At 35.2% G+C, this 20,370-nt stretch overlaps 1 long non-coding RNA gene across 1 annotated transcript in view; it reads right to left on the bottom strand.

Annotated features, from left to right (window-relative positions):
- LOC128655215 (uncharacterized) overlaps positions 1–19,961 on the bottom strand; it is an 84,151-nt gene extending 64,190 nt beyond the window's left edge. Inside the window, exon 1 of the long non-coding RNA XR_008401726.1 lies at positions 19,884–19,961. This is a non-coding gene — a long non-coding RNA (uncharacterized LOC128655215). The remainder of the gene's footprint in view (positions 1–19,883) is intronic.
- Positions 19,962–20,370: the final 409 nt, after the last annotated feature.

The raw sequence follows: 20,370 nt of genomic DNA, 5'->3' as shown, positions 1-20,370 counted from the left end.
GGTGAACAGATCAAAACACTGACAGAATCCATGGATGGCAGGCTTTTGAGTGTCTTTGCAAAGAAAGTGGCTATATTGGTCACTGATTTGTTTTTTGTTTTGTTTTTGAATGTCAGAAATGTATATTTGTGAATGTTAAGATGTTATATTGGGTTTCACTGGTAAAATAAATAATTGAAATGGGTTATATATTTGTTTTTTGTTAAGTTGCCTAATAATTATGCACAGTAATAGTCACCTGCACACACAGATATCCCCCTAAATAGCTAAAACTAAAACAAACTAAAAACTACTTCCAAAAAATATTCAGCTTTGATATTAATGAGTTTTTTTGGGTTCATTGAGAACATGGTTGTTGTTCAATAATAAAATTAATCCTCAAAAATACAACTTGCCTAATAATTCTGCACCCTCCCTGTAGAGGAGACTCTAGATGAGGAAGGTTGGGGAAGAATATTTAGGCACACTAAGAGTTCATCCACTTCACCACAGATTTTAGAATTAAATTACAAGGTTTAATGCTTACACTCAATCTATCCAGATGCCAGTGACAAATGTTGGAGGGATGCCAATACTAGGGGAAGGCAATAAACATATGTGGTGGGAGTGCGGAAAACTGAAACCGCTGTGGGCAAGCAATAGAACTCCAATTTCAAAACATCTTAACCACGGACCTCACGCTGACATTTAGGACAGCAATACTTAAAGGGATAGGAAAGTCAAAATTAAACTTGCATGATTCCGATAGAGTATGTCATTTTAAGACACTTTAAATTTACTTCTATTTTTCAAATGTGCTTCGTTCTCTTAGTATCCCTTGTTAAAAAATGAATACGCACATATCATACACTAGTGGGAGCTGTTGCTAATGGTGCCTGCACATATTTGTCTCTTGTGATTGGCTAAATAGATATTTTCAACTTCCTGTTAGTAGTGCAATGTTGTCCCTTCAGCAATGGATAACAAGAGAATGACAAAATGTGGGTCGACAAGTGACAGATCTGCTGACATTAGAAGAATATGGTTATCTTAAATGAAAGAATTTAAATAGGATACTAGACATAAAATTTTTGTGGAAGACTCCATACAAACATCCACAGATACGGAGACTAGAGAGAGACAGACAGAATGAGAGAACACTTTGATGCAGAGAGACCTGGACAAACCGATGGTAGGCTGCAGCCCTGAGAAGTCTATAAGCAACTTTTTACCTACTTTGCACCTATTACGTTTATCTATACCAGTACTGTTAAGAATTATATCTGTTACATACAGGATAGACTCTCTCTTATACATAAAACCTTAAAGTTTAGCACCAGCTATCTCAAGAGTGTTCCCATGGAAACAGGAAAAGCTAATGATATCCTAGGATTTTTTTTTCAATTTGGCAATTGGAACTATTTAATTTGAGGAGCGAGCACATACTAATATTATTTATTGTTTAAACCAACATTTTACTTGTTTCTGTTGATAGTTATAAAAATCTCACATTCAAAGCCCTATCAGACAAGGTAATACCTTTCTCATTTTCTTTTTTTTATTCTCAACATTGTATATTTACGTCTGTAATGTTGCATATCTTTTAAGTAAAGTGACAAAAAAAAAAAAAAATGCTGAACATAAATTATGCAAGCTATTTATTGATAAAATAAGTTATTTCTTTATTTTTATTTTTTTAAAGTATACCAGCATCTAATACAATTTCGTACCTTAAATACAAAAATTCCAAATAGGTAATGAATAATATTGTAGAGCCGTAGCTTTACCCCCAATTTTCAATGTCACTATCAGGGGTGAAAAAAATTGGATTGCAAAGTTCTGAGACCAAGAAACTGAAGAATGTGTCAAGGATGCCAGTGGACTAAGTCAATGGGTTCTGTGGGTGGGTGGAAGCAGGATCATGGGTACAGTATGACTGAGCAGGACATGCTGTGGATGGAGTTGGTAATTACAGGGTTATGGTTAATGGGAATAGACCGGGGGGCAAGGGATAATTCTTACAAGGGGTGCAGCATTAACCCCTAAACCACCATCCCCACATGGCAAACTACCTAAATAAACTATTAACCCTCTAAACCGCCATCCCGCAACAAGGCAAACTACCCAAATAAACTATAACCCCTTAACTACCATCCCCCACAACACAAACTACCTAAACACACTATTAACCCCTAAGCCCCCATCCCCCCACAACGCAAACTACCTAAATAAACTATTAACTCCTAAACTGCCACCACCACAACAAAAACTATATAAACACACTATTAACCCCTAAACCGCCATTCCCCCACAATGCTAAACTACCTAATTGTGGATTAGGGGTTAATAGTTTTTTTAGGTAGTTGTTGATGTGGGGGGATGGCGGTTTAGGGGTGATTTGTATAGTTCAGTGTAACTTTTATCTAGACAAACTCTTTACACAACCTTTAAGATCCTGTAAAAATATTGAGCTGTAAATGTGATTGCGCGTTGCACGATCGCATTTACTTTTAACTTGCGCAAAGTTGCTTTTTACGCTCCCCATAGAAAATGCAGAATTTTTATAGCTCTCCACTTGCAATCATCTAGCCCTCAATATTTTTTTTATCCCATTGCATACTTAAAAATCACCACTGGCCATTCTTGCTCTTCTGGGTCAGACAGGGGCATGTTGGTGGGTTCTCAGGGCTCTAGGTGGCTAGCTGGCTTAGTGTTGTGCACAACATTTGAGCTCTCCTATGTTGGCACCACTCTGCAATATCCCAAAAGGAAAGTTTAGGGATGTTGAGCAGATACCACCCAGTGCCCTAAAAAAACTCTAGACACCAATGACCCCCTCATTTCCAAACTTTAGGCTTGTGGATTTGGAATTTTGTTCCTTAAAAAATGGATGCTATGGGGCAGCGGCCCATCAGCTTTGAAGCTTTAGCCTGACAAAATTGTATCTCTCAGATGTCATCCACATTGAGACTTGCATATTACAAGATTGCTAATAATTCTCTACCTGATGAACCTAATATTACTGAGTCAGCAAACGAGCTCCGGAGCCGATTTCTGAGGCTGCCGCGCCTGCCCACCAACCCCCCGGTAGAGCTCCTTTGATTCTAAGCCCCGTATCCCAACACCAAATGTGCGTTGTAACACTTTCCTAATATCGCAACTTGTTATGGTTATAATTTAGTTATGGAGGAGCTCTGCAGTTTGATTAAGGCCCTGCTGGAAGATTTTAGAAGACAAATTCTGTGAGAGGATGCTTATTGCATCTACGCAGCTGGGAGGAATCCTAACACATGGCTCTAAGCTAGTGTATGGTGCTTAAAAAAGAGGGTAACAGCTATACATAATGATCCATGCCTGTACACAGCTCACATTCCTACCCTGTTGCCTTCAAGATCCCCCACTTGTGACTAGATCAGAGGAAACAGTGAGGGGGGAACAAGCACTAAAGACGTCTCTCCTTGACTTACCTACTCCCGTCTCGCAATGTGAATTGGAGACTCATGGATCGCCTGTGAATCTGTGCATGGATGGTCTTTCAGCCATCTGTCATTTGGTGGGCGTGTGGACTCTTGCCTCCGTAGTCCTGCGGGCATACTAATTCAGACAGCATCCAGCTCCCACATCATAGTTTTGATGCCCATGGGACCTTGTTGGAGAGTTATCTCAGGCTGTGCACCCTCCATTTTTTTTAAACTGGTGGATATGCTATATTGGAGAACAGGCGTAGGATAAAGGTGCAGCTACTTGGATGGGACTTGGAAGATAAGTGTCACTACTCGCTCAGTTCCTGTAAGGTTGGAAGCTTATGGATTTTTCATTCTTCAGGCAAGAATGACTGGACTTAATGGTAGTGATATACTGGATGCTTAGGTCTGTTACTATATGCCTTTATGTTAGTTATGTGTCATGAACCAATAATGTACCTTGCTGTGCCCCCTTTGCCAGATGCTCAGGGAATATACTTCTGTGGTTACAAACAGCAGTGTCACTTATATTGCTTACATGCTGCAGGCTATCCTCTATTGTATTATATCTGTGGGAAACTCTTGTCCCCTTGTAATCTTCACAGTTATTTGGACCTGATAATGGGTGCTCAATTTCCAAGCTTTATGGCTTTTGTTAGTATTTGTTAATTTGGACTATATTTATGAGTCTCTCTAGCTTTATTTAGTCTTGTATTTCATGTTTATCTGTGCATGCTCCTATAGTTTAAAAGAAGGTTTGCACTTGATAGTAAAAATGAGTTTACCACATACTTAATTTAGGGTTTGATGATGTAAGCTCTTATTACTAGTTGTATTGAATATTAAAATATCTTCTTAAGCTAATCTATATAGCCCTTGATATTTAGTAGTAGAAGAGTCATACTGACTAATAGTTTTGATCAAGATTGCTAGAGCTAGCCTATACTTTTCAGCGATATATCTGGTTAGGTGTTATTCCAGAATCTGTTGATATCATTATATTCTTTAGAGCCCTAAAGCGTGATGATTCTAGTCTTTTCCCCCTAGTTTATATACACATTGCTAACATTATACTCAGAGGCTTTTTATACTTTTGTCATCTGTGAGCGATTAACTGTTTTAATACAAATGAGATACTATTAGGTTCAGTAGGGGGGCAATTTTTTAATGTTATCCTTATTAGAAACAGTACGTATTTATATAATGGTCAATCATATATTTTTTGATTATTGTTTATACTGAAAGTACCTCATAATATTTCTGATTTCAGTATGGGTTATTGTATTAGCATCTCACTTTAGTATTCTAGCTTTGCTCTACCAGCGGCCGAGGCAGAGTAATATGCTTAGATCATTTCTATTTCCTTATGAGTTACTGGAAACCATATTTAAAAGCATATCTCTCTATACTGATGCTACTATGTAGTACTCTTTAGATGGAATTACTAGTAGCTATAGAAAATAGGTAACTAATGTAAATTAGCTTATTAACAGAACTTTCCCCAAGCTGGTTTAATATAAACAAATGTCAATAGTGTTTCTTTTTTGCTATATACTCTAGTCCTACAAGTGATACAGTAATATAATCTGGGAACCTTGTAAGGGCATATGTCATTAGTTATTCTGTTGTATGAGTAAATATCTTTAGTTTATCTGCTACATAAAAAAGGTCTACAAGTTGTGTTTCCAATAATATCATAAATAAAGAAAAGTAAAATGAGGTGTCAGCATTTGAGATCCAAGAGTGGACTCCTTTACTTGAGATTCCCTTCTGTAGTAAACATATATTTAATTTTACTAAAGAGGTCCAAAAGTGGTCCTCATGTGTGGTTATTTTAGAGGGCATATATACTGACAGGCATGTAACATATATACGGTTATTATTGAATTTCATTGTATAGGCATATATTGTATTTTTTATCCATATTGTTTGTAGGCCTTTAACTGAAACTTAATAAAAAAATATTTTACGAGTTAATAGGTAAATTAGGATTAATGCGTTGTGGGGGGTTGGCGGATTAGGGGTTAATAGATGTATTAGGTAGTTTGCAATGTGGTTGGTGGATTTAGGGGTTAAATCATTTTATTGGGGGGGGGGTTTCTTAATACTTGCGGGCAGTTCGTTAATTTTTTTATTACTTATTGCGGACAGTTAGGGTTTTTTTAAATATTATTGCGGGTGGTGAAAGAATTCCATTGAGAATGCGGTGCGCAACTTGCGACCCTGACGGACGTGTTGCAAACGCGATTATAATATAGATGAGAGAGAACAAGAGAGAGGAAGAGAGATAGGAAGAGAGAGAGGAAGGAAGAGAGAGCGAGAGGAGAGCGAAAGAGGAGAGAGAAAGAGACATTTATATGTATGTATCTCTATGTTAAGCCCTTTGTATGCTTTTTTTTCTCTAACACCTGAGACCTCATATCTTTGACACCCTTATAACTTGTAATAGACGCGCTACCTCCGACGCAGGCAAACTCGGCAAAAAACCCACTTATCGATCGTGCGCAACGGTTAGCGTGCCAATCGTAATCAAGCCGATTTTTTTGTAGCAAAATTCAACATTGAGATAAAATTACTTCTGCATTCTTTTGTCATGCACGCGCAGCCGACATCACATTTGCAAATAGCTAGCTCGCTCTCTCAGGGTTATTTTTAGTGTATTTTAATCAAAATCTGTTTGGAACAATTTGCTCTACAAAATCATTTGGTAAAATGAATGAGAAGACCTTATGATTTTATATAGGTCACTAAAATACCTATTTATCATTAATATGTGTAATTATATGAAGATACTACATATATCCTGAAATCACTACTTATAACGTCCAACATATTTCTATATATTATAAAAATGAATCAACTCCAATTAATAGTGGCCCTATAGTTAATTTAAGTAACCTTTATTATTAACTGCTCTACACAACAACCATCAGATTTTCTACCGTCTCAATTCTCTTATAAAATAACCCTGATAGAGCAGACTAGCTGTTTGCAAATATGATGTCTGCTGCTAGCGCATGTGCAGTTTGCATGTTTAGATAAAAAAGATGAGGAATGCAGGAGTCATTTTTTCTCACCATCAAATTTTGCTACCCGACAATGTGTGCATGAGCACACACGTCAGTGCATCCCACACATTTTTACGCATGTTTATGCATGTGCAGTAGGAAAATTGGACAGGTAGGAAAATCAACAGAACACCGGCTTTATAACAGCTGCATTGCGCACTTCAGGTTAGCATGTGTTATATATAGCTTTACATTTTTAGCACTCGGTTGCATAGCGCTATATTATTTTTGTGGCCTTTTTATATTTGTTTTTAAACGTTGTATAAAAATTGCAAACCTCCCACTCTGTATTGTGTGCTAAACTAAAGTGCACAATAAAGCTGTGAAAACGCCAGCAACATCACCGTATTTGCGAAGCTTCACCAACCGGCTAAGTAAAAGGTAAAATAATAAAAGGGGCTCTGTAAAGGAGCAAAACCAATAACATGTTCAGTAGGTCACCATTCTGATTAAATTGTGTTCAGCAGCTTAAAGGGACATAAAAACCATTTTTTTTTCTTTCATAGTTATGATAGAACATACAATTTTTAACAACTTTCCAATTTACTTCTATTATAAAAATTTTCTTTTGTTTTCTTGTTATACTTTGTTGAAAAGCAGGAAGGCAGGCTCAGGAGTGTGCATATGTCTGCAGCAGTTTTTCAACAATTAAAGTAGTGCTGCCACCAGGTGGCAGCACTACTTCCTGTCATGTAGTGCTGAAGACATGTGCATGTCACTTATCAAAATATCTCTTCAACAAAGAATAACATGAGAATGAAGCAAATTTGATCATAGAAGTAAATCTGAAACTATTTTTATTACAATAAATATACCGAATATCACAAAGAAAAAAATGTGAAATAAATGTGATAACAAAAATCATAAAAGGAAAAACCAAATAAAGTTCTGAATAAAGGATATGTCTGTGTCCTCTGGATGAGTTTTTCAGCTTGTTAGCATTCCTCAGTGAGATCCCATAAAAAAGGAAACAGAAAATTGCAACATAGTGTGAATCTGTAATGGCACTTTGAGGAAGTAGTTGTTTTGTAACAAATGACTACTCACATTTGTTGGAGCTTTCCACTAAGCTCAAGGATATGCGCACTCCCACTTTATACTGATGGGAAAACAGTACACTAGGCAAAACTTGGATACAAATTTATTTTAAAATATATAAAAGCGTCACATAAGCCTTGATAACACCACAATGTAAGGGTACAAAAGCAGATATGCTGTAACAAATGCTTAAAATCGCCAAACTTGCAAAGAGGTAAATGGATCAGCAGGAGTGTGACCGCTGAAACCAAAACCTTTTTAGTAGCAAGACAATAGCGCTAAGCCCCCAGGTGTCCTGGCTAGTGTAGAGACGCAATAAAACTCAATATAGAACAGTTCAGTTCCGACGTACGTTTCGCTGGTATGCTTTGTCAAGGAATGTTAGTGCGCATGTCCAAGAGTCCTTTTAAACAATCCATTGATGAGTTTCTGCCAGGTTTGTGGTTACATCCTCCATTTTGGAAGTTGGCATTTAGGTCATTTGTCATTAAACAACTAGTATGTTTTTCAAATTCTTTCAGTTTTATACATTTTGTTGATATATGCATAGATGTTAAGATGGATAACCAGAATTGGTAAATTATGCATTATAATGTTATATCATTATACATATATGCAAAACTTCAAAAAGCATAATCACATTGTGCCTGCAATCAGTGTCTATACTGATGACAGTTGACATATGTAGGTATTTGTTTTCTTTAACCCCTTAATGTGAAGGTATTAGTTATATTTTTTTTTTTTTTTTTTTGTATGTTACTGACTATATGTCCTACGGACCATAGTTAAACTACTAGCCTTATCATAAACCTAGTTGTGTCGCAATGTTTTTAAAAATAGATTTTATTTGTTAGCATGTAACATGTTTAAAAACATATATTGTACTTTTGTGTGTTTGCGCTGAAAAGTTATGATAGGATGTTGAGGTTACTGTTTCTAACTATGTGTTTAATTTTACATTTGGGGTTCCATATATTGAAAATAAGTTCGTGAAACATTCTAAAACTATTTAGCACTGATAATATAAGTGTGGACAAAAAAAAAAAAAAAAAAATTAAGAAAAATTAAAAAAAAAAAATTAAAAAAATTTAAAAAAATTAATTAAAAAAAAAAAAAAAAAAAAAATTAAAAAAGACATATATAGATTTTATAGCCTTCGTAGCTGTACTTATAAATAACTTTCACAAAAAGTGATGGATTTCAAAATCTTTATTAAGACCATTGGGTATGAAGCTATCCATAATATGGATCCACTTCATTTCCAATTGTCCCAATCTATTCTGTGTGTCTCCTCCCTTCCAATTCTGTTCTAATTTCCTAATGCCCAGAAATTCCAAATCCTTTACATTTCTATTGTGCTTTTTATCAAAGTGATTTTTAGAAGTCTAGAGGTACGCCCTATATAGATTAAATTGCATGAGCATCGTAACATGTAAATTACGTTTTTGCTATTGCAAGTAATAAATTGATCTATACTGTACTCCCTTTTATTATCTCCAGAAAAATTTTTTTACAGAATTTTGGAGTTTTTTTCATAAATTTGCAAGCATTGCAGAATTGACACTTTCTAAAACCCATTTCAGATGGTAGCAACCAATTTTTTACTTTGTTGTTGTCTACTTCTTTAATACATTGGGATAGTTGAAACTTAAGATTGGGAACCTTTCTAAAAATTATGTTAGGTCCATCGCCTAAAAATTCATTTAATGCTGCATCTCTTGTGAGAATTCCCCAGTGTTTTTGTATGATGTTCCTAAGTTCTCCACTCTGCGTGCTATGTTGGAAGATAAGTCTATTTGCTAGTTTATCATCAGTGAATTTCTTATTTTTGATTTTATATTTTAATAAATCTGACCTGTCCATGTTGGTTACTTCTTCTATTTTTTCATCTAGAAAATTAGCTGGATAATTTTTCTCTAAAAAACGTTTTTTTAGGATTTGAGATTGAACCTTATACATATCTTGTTCTTTACAATTACGTCTCAGTCGAACGAATTGACCTTTGGGGACATTTTTAAGCCAATGTTTTTGATGACAACTTTCGAGGCTTATGTAATTGTTTACGTCTATGCTTTTAAAAAAGTTTTTCGACTTCAACATTTCATTCTCAATGTATATTTCAAGGTCTAAAAATTCTACCTTGGTTTGACTATAATTCCAAGTTAGAGCTACTTTGAACTCATTTGTTTTCAAATATTCCATGAATTCAAGTAATTGGTTCTCACTTCCTGACCATATGAAGAAAAGGTCATCTATGTAGCGATGATAAGACACCAGATATTGCGCCCAGCTAGAGTTGTAAATATATTGATTTTCCCAATTGGCCATATATAAATTGGCATAGCTGGGCGCAAATCTGGTGCCCATCGCTGTGCCTCCTACTTGCAAATAGTATTGGTGGTTGAACCAAAAGTAGTTGGTTTCTAGAATTATAGCTATGCTGTCTAATATAAACTCAAGTTGTTTTTTATCCAAAGAGTCATCTTTTTCTAGGATGTTTTTTACTGAAGCTATGCCAAGATTTTTGTCTATTATGGTATAAAGTGATGTGACATCACTAGTCACCAACCACCAATTTGGATTCCACTCGAGTTTTTCTAAATGGTTAAGGATACTTAAGGTATCTTTCAGATATGATTTTGTCTTTACGACATAAGTCTGTAAAAATTGGTCTATATATGCCGATAATTGCTTGTGAGGGAATTAACCCCTGACACTATGGGTCTACCCGGGGGGTTAGATGGATCCTTGTGTATTTTCGGCAGTATATAAAAAGTGGGAGTTTTTGGAAATTGGTTGTAGATATATTGATATTCTTTTTTATTCACAATGCCTGTTTTTAAGCCTTTTTCCAAGTGAAGTTCAAGTCTTTTTTTAAATTTTATTATTGGATTACTATCAAGTTCGATATATACCTCAGTGTTTTTAAGTTGTCTAAGACATTCCTCATTGTATTTAGTTTTATCCATGATAACTGTCCCTCCGCCCTTGTCCGCGGGCTTTATGACTATCTTATCATTCATTTTTAAATCTGCCAAGGCTGTTTGTTCTAGTTTAGTGAGATTGGAACCATAATTAATTTTCATATTTTTAATATCCCTATGTACTAGTTCTAAGAATGTCTCCATAGGTGCTGATTTGCACTGTGTGGGATTAAAGGAGGACTTTTTATGTACCTCTATATGTTTATATTTATTTATTTATTTCTATAGAACTGTTACTGATTATGGGATTGTTAGTAAAAAACTTTTTTATGCATAGATTTCTAATAAACTTCTGAATTCCTATAAAGGCTTCAAATTTATTCATTCTGTAACTGGGAGCAAAATTTAGCCCTTTGTTTAAGACAGAGGTTTGGGCTTCTGATAGTGTGGTACTCGACAGATTGAAAATACCATTATCTTTTTTATTTATTTGTTTATTATTGTGTTTATTACTTAGTAATCCGTTCTGTCCATGTTTTTGCGTCTTTTGTTGAACAGCTCTGAATCCGTTCTTGTGTATTTTCTTTTTCCAGCCTCTATAAAAACCTCCTCCTCTTCTGAGTTATATCTTGCTAAAGCTCCAAATCTATTATGGGTGGTGGTTTCTTTTGGATATTGTTCTTTATGATTTTTAAAAGGATTTCTAGGTTGTTGCCAATTATTTTCTTCTCTTTCCCACTGTTCAGATCTATCCTGATTTTTTAATTTTTTTTTTTTTTTTTTTAATTTTTCTTAATTTTTTTTTTTTTTGTTGTCCACACATATTATCAGTGCTAAATAGTTTTAGAATGTTTCACGAACTTATTTTCAATATATGGAACCCCAAATGTAAAATTAAACACATAGTTAGAAACAGTAACCTCAACATCCTATCATAACTTTTCAGCGCAAACACACAAAAGTACAATATATGTTTTTAAACATGTTACATGCTAACAAATAAAATCTATTTTTAAAAACATTGCGACACAACTAGGTTTATGATAAGGCTAGTAGTTTAACTATGGTCCGTAGGACATATAGTCAGTAACATCACAAAAAAAAAAAAAAATATAACTAATACCTTCACATTAAGGGGTTAAAGAAAACAAATACCTACATATGTCATCTGTCATCAGTATAGACACTGATTGCAGGCACAATGTGATTATGCTTTTTGAAGTTTTGCATATATGTATAATGATATAACATTATAATGCATAATTTACCAATTCTGGTTATCCATCTTAACATCTATGCATATATCAACAAAATGTATAAAACTGAAAGAATTTGAAAAACATACTAGTTGTTTAATGACAAATTACCTAAATGCCAACTTCCAAAATGGAGGATGTAACCACAAACCTGGCAGAAACTCATCAATGGATTGTTTAAAAGGACTCTTGGACATGCGCACTAACATTCCTTGACAAAGCATACCAGCGAAACGTACGTCGGAACTGAACTGTTCTATATTGAGTTTTATTGCGTCTCTACACTAGCCTGGACACCTGGGGGCTTAGCGCTATTGTCTTGCTACTAAAAAGGTTTTGGTTTCAGCGGTCACACTCCTGCTGATCCATTTACCTCTTTGCAAGTTTGGCGATTTGAAGCATTTGTTACAGCATATCTGCTTTTGTACCCTTACATTGTGGTGTTATCAAGGCTTAAGTGACGCTTTTATATATTTTAAAATAAATTTGTATCCAAGTTTTGCCTAGTGTACTGTTTTCCCATCAGTATAAAGTGGGAGTGCGCATATCCTTGAGCTTAGTGGAAAGCTCCAACAAATGTGAGTAGTCATTTGTTACAAAACAACTACTTCCTCAAAGTGCCATTACAGATTCACACTATGTTGCAATTTTCTGTTTCCTTTTTTATGGGATCTCACTGAGGAATGCTAACAAGCTGAAAAACTCATCCAGAGGACACAGACATATCCTTGATTCAGAACTTTATTTGGTTTTCCTGAAACTATTTTATAATCGTATACTCTATCTGAAATTTAAAGAAACTATTTAAGATTCAAGTCCCTTTAATGTCCCTTTAAACTGTTTAAAACCATATACTTCACACTGTATATTTACAATGCAGTGCTTAATGAATTATATTTACTATTCATATATAATGAAATACTTTAATATTCCTTTAAATCAAACTTTCCAAATACAAAGTAAACAGAACACCAAATGTACATTATGAGAATGTTGACCCATGTGGTGTACAAAAGAAACAAATTACACACATCCACGAAAATCCATTTATTAGACTTGCTATTACTACAGGGATCAGGGCGACTGCATTACTTCCTCTAGATATCATTAGGATTCCTACCTATTGATATTATAGTTTGCAACAATTTATAAAAGCATCTTCTCAATTGAATGCTCTAATCCCTGCAGGATTCTCTCCTCTGAGCAGTGTATGTTTTAACAAGCGCAGCATGTGTGACATTGATTGCCTTTGACCCTAAAGCACTTTTCACTGTAGTCTAAATTGTAAAGAAACAATGAAAGGTTGATGATACTCCTACTAATGTACAATTAAAAAAACATCATCTTTAATCTTTAAATATGTGCCAGGTCATTTCTTTAAATATAATTTATATATTAGTTGTAAATTCACTCCAGGATATAGAGAAGCCCTGTAAGCCTGAATTAAAGATGATTTAGATTACAAAACAAAGTATTGCAGAAGGTAGTACAAAATACTTTATCCAAACTGCTTGGGACCAGAAAAGGTTTAGATTTCGGACTAGTTTGTATTTTTTAATAATTGTATATTTGTATCTGCAAAATGGGTCTGGTTGGAGATGGAGTGGAACAAGGTCTAAACAACAATATATTATGTAATTTACACAATATTTACGTCATAATACAGCTCATGCATGCAACCTAAAGGTACTTTTATATCATTTTAATATATTTGTATACATAGTACCTTCAGAAATAAAGGACAGTAGTGTAATCAGAAAGATAATAGTTATTTTACATAAATATAGACTAGCATTTGCATTTAAAGTGATGGTAAACTCTCCCCTTTTTAAAATCAGATCTGGAATGTAAGTGCTATTTTAGATGGGAGTTTTATTCATCATGTGCAATGTAGATGCGCTATAACTTAGTTATTAATATAGATATGAAATTCAAATACCCCACGTTACACCACCCACTTCAAATGTCAATTTTCCTGTCAGCTAAATGATTGAATTACTCTCCAATCAATGCTCTAGCTACAACAAAAGTGCCATATGGGGAGAGTGCTGATTGGACAACAATTCAATCTGTTAGCTCACAGAAAATTTTACTTTTGAAGTGGGCAGAGGAGCATGCAGTATTTGAATTTCATATCTATACTAAAAAGCATGTTATACTGCATCTTCATTACAGCTAATGAATTAAACTCCATCTAAAATAGCGCTTACATTCCAGATCTGATTTTAAAAAGGGGAGAGTTTACCATCACTTTAACATATTTGCCAAGTCTTAATATTTTTAAAACAAAAATGTATTGCAAATCATAGAGCAAGATTTATCAAGAGCTTGGAGAATTCTCCTTTCTATTCTTCTATGCATTCGCCTTTGGGGAGGCGCACCAGTGCACTCAAATTTATCATACAAATTGTAGTATTTTTTCACGCTTTTTCAAAGGCGAGCTGAGGCAAATTAATGATAAATCTCACCTGTCTCGAAGAATAAAATGTGCTTAATTTATAGTTGAAATAAGTTTAGTTAGCTATAGAAGCACCCATATAAATAAAAAAAACATAATTTATGTAAGAACTTACCTGATAAATTCATTTATTTCATATTGGCAAGAGTTCATGAGCTAGTGACATATGGGATATACATTCCTACCAGGAGGGGCAAAGTTTCCCAAACCTCAAAATGCCTATAAATACACCTCCCACCACACCCACAACTCAGTTTAACGAATAGCCAAGTAGTAAGGTGATAAAATAAGGAGTAAAAAAGCATACAAAAAGAGGAACTGGAAATATAATTGTGCTTTTATACAAAAATCATAACCAGGGAAAAGGGTGGGCCTCATGGACTCTTACCAATATGAAAGAAATTAATTTCTGAGGTAAGTTCTTACATAAATTATGTTTTCTTTCATGTAATTGGCAAGAGTCCATGAGCTAGTGACGTATGGGATAGAAATACCCAAGATGTGGAAGTCCACAGAAGAGTCACTAGAGAGGGAGAGATAAAATAAAAACAACTATTTCTGCTGAAAAAATTAAATCCACACAAAAAAATAAGTCTTTCTCATAAATTTATAAAAAAAAACTTAAAGGGACACTGAACCCAAATTTTTTCTATCGTGATTCAGATAGAGCATGCAATTTTAAGCAACTTTCTAATTTACTCCTATTATCAAATTATTTTCATTATCTTGGTATCTTTATTTGAAATGCAAGAATGTAAGTTTAGATGCCGGCCCATTTTTGGTGAACACACTGTGTTGTTATTGCCAATTGGTGGGTAAATTCACCTACCAATAAACAAGTGCTTTCCATGGTCCTAAACCAAAAAAATAGCTTAGATGCCTTCTTTTTCAAATAAAGAAAGCAAGAGAACGAAGAAAAATTGTTAATAGGAGTAAATTAGAAAGTTGATTAAAATTGCATGCTCTATCTGAATCACAAAAGAAAAAAATTGTGTTCATTGTCCCTTTAAATCATAAGCAGAAGAATCAAACTGAGACAGCTGCCTGAAGAACTTTTCTACCAAAGACTGCTTCAGAAGAAGCAAATACATCAAAATGGTAAAATTTTGTAAATGTATGCAAAGAAGACCAAGTTGCTGCTTTGCAAATCTGATCAACTGAAGCTTCATTCTTAAAAGCCCAAGAAGTGGCGACTGATCTAGTAGAATGAGCAGTAATTTTCTGAGGCGGAGACTGTCCCACCTCCAAATCAGCCTTGTGAATCAAAAGCTTTAACCAAGATATCGTCCAAATAAAGGAAACACCGCAATACCCTGATCTCTGATTACAGATAGAAGGGCACCGAGAACCTTCGAAAATATTCTTGGAGCTGTCGCTAGGCCAAATGGAAGTAGCCAAAGACATATTTTTAACATCAATCTTGATAATATCAAAAATAGCATCACAGATCAATATGATTAGCATATTGAAGCAAACGAACAATGCTAGACAAATCAGAATCTTTTTCCTGTTGTGCTAAGCTATCCAACCAAAAAGTCGAAGCAGCCGCAACATCAGTGATAGCAATGGCAGGTCTGAGAATATAGCCAAAATGTAATTAAGCTTTCCTTAGATAAGATTCAATTTTCCTATCTAAAGGATTCTTAAAATAAGTACTATCTTCCATAGGAATAGTAGTACGCTTGGAAAGAGTAGAAATAGCCCCATCAACCTTAGGGACTTTTTCCCAAAAATCTAAATTAGCCACTGGCAAAGGGTACAACCTTTTAAACATAGAAGAAGGAAAAAAAGAAGTACCAGGCTTAGACCATTCCTTAGCAATCACATCAGAAATAGCATCAGGAACAGGGAAAACCTCAGGAGTAAACACAGGAGGTTTATAAACAGAATTTAAACATTTACTGGATTTGTTATTAAGAGGACTAGACTCCTCAATATCCAAAGTAACCAATACTTCTTTCAACAAAGAACAATTATACTCAATCTTAAAAAGATAAGTTGATTTATCAATGTCAATATCTGAAGCAGGATCTTCTGAGTCAGAGAGATCCTCATCAGAAGTGGATATATCAGAATGTTGTCGGTCATTACAAAATTTATCAGTATCATGAGAAGTTTTAAAAGACCTTTTACGTTTATTAGAAGGCAGAATAGCAGACATAGCCTTCTGTATCGCATCAGGAATAAAAAATTTCATATCAACAGGGGTATCATGTACATTAGATGTTGAAGGAACAAAAGATACTCTACTAGTTCTAACATTTTTGGCATCCAAAAGCTTATCATGACAACCGTTACATACTACAGCGGAGATATAGAGGCCTATTTAAGAAAGGTCTTGCGGACCTGATCTGATAGTGCGGATCAGGTCCGCAAGACCTCGCTGAATGCGGAGAGCAATACGCTCTCTGTATTTAGCATTGCACCAGCAGCTCACAAGAGCTGCTGGTGCAACGCCGCCCCCTGCTGACTCGCGGCCAATCAGCCGCCAGCAGGGAGGTGTCAATCAACCCGATCGTATTCGATCGTGTTTAATTGCGGCGATTCCTGTCCGCCTCATCAGAGCAGGCGGACAGGGTTATGGAGCAGCGGTCTTTAGACTCCATATCTTGTGTTTCTAGCGAGTCTGAAGACTCGCCAGAAACACGGGCCGTCAAGCTCTGCTATCTTACAACAGATACACTTAGTTTTGGTAGAACTGTGTTCAGGCAGCTAGGTTCCTACAGCAGCTTCTGAGACAGGATCAGATTGACAGATCTTGTTATATGTAAAAGAAAAAATAACATTTAAACAAAAATATCTTATTTCCTCATATAGCAGTTTCAGGAATGGGAAAAAATGCAAATGCTAAAATAGGCAAAAAAACAAGTAGCATAGCCCTCTGAGCATAAAGAAGGCAAGGAGCATATAGGAATTGGGGTAAAATAAAACCACATTTTTTTGGCACCAAGTATGACGCACAACGCAAAAGGAAGTATAAAAATTGTTTGGCGTCAAAAACATCCGGAAATGACCCAACTCGCGTCATAACAGACACAACTTCACGCCAAACAACCTGGAGTCAACTAAGACGCAGGAAATTATGAACTTGCATCATCATTCACGCGAAAAAAAATTCTCGCGCCGAGAATGACGCAATAAATTTTGCGCCCTCACAAGCATAGATTTGCCTGCACATTTTTAAGGAGAAACAGTCAATTAGGAAAAAAAGACTAAACCCCAGGTAAGAAAATATTGAAAAAATAATTTCCTAAAACATGATTCCCATACTGAAACTGCTAAACTGCAAAGGGAAATATACATAGACCTGACTCATGGCAAATATAAGTAAACACATATATTTAGAACTTTATAAAAATACATAAAGCACCAACCATAGCTGAGAGTGTCTTAAATAATGATACATACTTACTGAAAGACACCAATCCACATATAGCAGATAGCCAAACCAGTACTGAAAACTATCAGCAGAGGTAATGGTATAAGAATATATCGTCAATCTGAAAAGGTGAATCCCTACGACCAATAACAGAGAACCCTTGAAAAGATTTCCCGTGAGAGAAACCATAAAAATCAATAGGCGATACTCTCTTCACATTCCTCTGATAAACACTGTACTCTGAGAGGAATTGGGCTTCAGAATGCTTAGAAGCGCTTATCATAGAAGAAAACATAAAAATCAAGCACAAACTTACTTCACCACCTCCATAGGAGGCAAAGTTTGTAAAACTGAGTTGTGGTTGTGGTGGGAGGTGTATTTATAGGCATTTTGAGGTTTGGGAAACTTTGCCCCTCCTGGTAGGATTGTATATCCCATACGTCACTAGCTCATAGACTCTTGCTAAAAAACATAAAAGAAAAAAAGGTAATTTGGTACTTTTTTTTTTGCACCTTTTTTGGGCACATATTTTTCAATATTAGTGTACTAATGTGTAAAAAGACAATTTAAAGTAAACTCCCCTTCAGTAAACTTCCACTATCTTCAGAATGGCATTTGTTTCAAAGGGACAGTCTAATTTTAAATTTGCATTGTTTTAAAAGATAGCTAATCCCTTTATTACCCATCCCTCATCCGCATAGGCAACACTGTTATGTTAATATACTTTTTTACCACTGTGATTACCATAGATATTTCTGCTAAAATCAAAAAGTACTTCATGGAGATAGATGTGTACAAGAGCTGAAAGAGAAATTATTTTTAATGTTGTGCGTCACAGTATGGAGAACTCCAGTGCACATATTTGTAGGAGAACTTTGTGTTCTCCAAAGGCGCAATAAAATTATGAATAAGTAACTGATAAGGTAGAATATAGAAAATACAACTGCAACAATAAAATGTAACTCTTTTTTGGGGCACCTGTGCACCTAGATGAACATGAAATGAGTAGGAGAGTCAGGCTTGCCTGGTTTTTGGGCGCATTTTTAAATGATAAAGGGATTATTTTGCATGCACAAATATTGGAGAACATAAATGATAAATATTGCTCCTAGTGTTTTTGAATAGCTTGTATTTACCAGTGCTCTAAATAAAGGGGACTTTCAGTCATGAAGTATAAAAAAAACTTAATGCTGAAAGTTCCTTTATTTGCCTGTTAGTTTATCCCAAGCAAAGCACCTCTGGCTCAGGCTGAGAGTTTCTCTGTGCTGTTACCTGCACTAGTTGTGCTCTGAAGCTCCACTTACCTACCAGCTGCAGGCAGTTACCTCATCAGCAATGTTATAAAAGGCAGCCTCACAGACCACTCCCTGCCCTGACATTGTGGTTCTACCAGTCTGTTAGTGCTTCTGACCTTGCCTGAGTTCCTGTTTGGTTTTTCCTCTGGTTCTTGAATTCATGATCATGTCCCTTTCATTTTCTTTAACACATATCATATTCTTTAACACAAGTCAGTGACATGAAAGTAACACTGAATAGTTAATGTCTAAGAAGCACTGTGCAGCTAACTAAAAATGGAAGACTTTAAGGCAATGGATAATGGTGGGGAAGTAATACACACAAATCTTTACATACAATAGAGAAAAAGCCAGAAATCTACCAAATAATAAAGTTGTGCAGCACCAAAAAATTTGGTTTTTCTGAATCTTTTGGAACGAATATTCTGAAAAAATTAGTTTTTCTAAATATTTGTCTGCTGCCCCTATAGTTTTAAATTAAACAAATACTGAATATTCGTAAAACATTTACATTTGTTTTCGCTAAACAAATGTATATGTTCCTTTGCTACAAGTGAACAAGTTCATCTAGAGTGTTATACTTACCTCTGGAGAGCCGCACTTATCCTGACCCTTCTTCAAAGAGCACCGAGCTGCTATAATAGGAGGCTTAGTGATGCGGATCCCAAGGATCTTATCCTTTAACACAGGGTCTTGGATCCACCATGCTAAACCTAAAACTAGCACGGCCCAGGGCTCTGTGCAGAAGTGTCAGGATTAGCGCGGCTCTCCAATGCACTATAGGTAAATATTTAACTCCTAAACGTAATTTAAAGAAAACAAATGGATACTGACAAATTTAGTTTGTGCAAAAAGAATAAATGCACAAGCCCATAAAATAATAATTACAAAATATATAATATAGTATAATAATGACAAAATTATTTGTACAGTTATAAACATGACCAATGGTTTGGTAATATAAAACAAAAACAATGTATAGGAAGCAATAAAGATATATAGCTGCATTTATTGAGACTTACCCAGTAGCATGAATCAGCAGCAGTATGTAGAAGATAAAGAAAAGGTTGTGAGTGTGCAAAAAGATGTCATAATTAGTGGCCCTGGAAAGAAAATGTCCTAATTACTACACAGATAATGCAAATGCATTCAATTAATTTACAAATGTTAATAAATATTTTTGGCTTGAATCTGGGCTTTCTCAAAGCACATAATTTAATTATAATACACTTGGGGCCAGATTACAATCTGCACATTTTTTTCACTCGAGTGTTAGCTGTGCTTATAGTAAAAAAAATGGCAGCATTAGCATGCGTATTGCAAATTGAAAGCAAAAAGTTAGCACAAGAGCGAAAGACTCAAGTGCGCTAACTTCAGAACTTCACATATCACAACCAAGCAAATTCCTTCTACCAATACACTTCTAAGAGGCACACTGAAGAAATGCCTATAAGTTATCACTTGCGTGGTAAACCAACAGTGCGTGAGATCAACTGTGCTAAAATCAAA

Source organism: Bombina bombina, chromosome 4 (assembly GCF_027579735.1).
Source record: "Bombina bombina isolate aBomBom1 chromosome 4, aBomBom1.pri, whole genome shotgun sequence".
NCBI lineage: Eukaryota > Metazoa > Chordata > Amphibia > Anura > Bombinatoridae > Bombina > Bombina bombina.
Note: the sequence above shows the minus strand (reverse complement) of the source record. Positions and strands in the feature narration are given on the sequence as shown.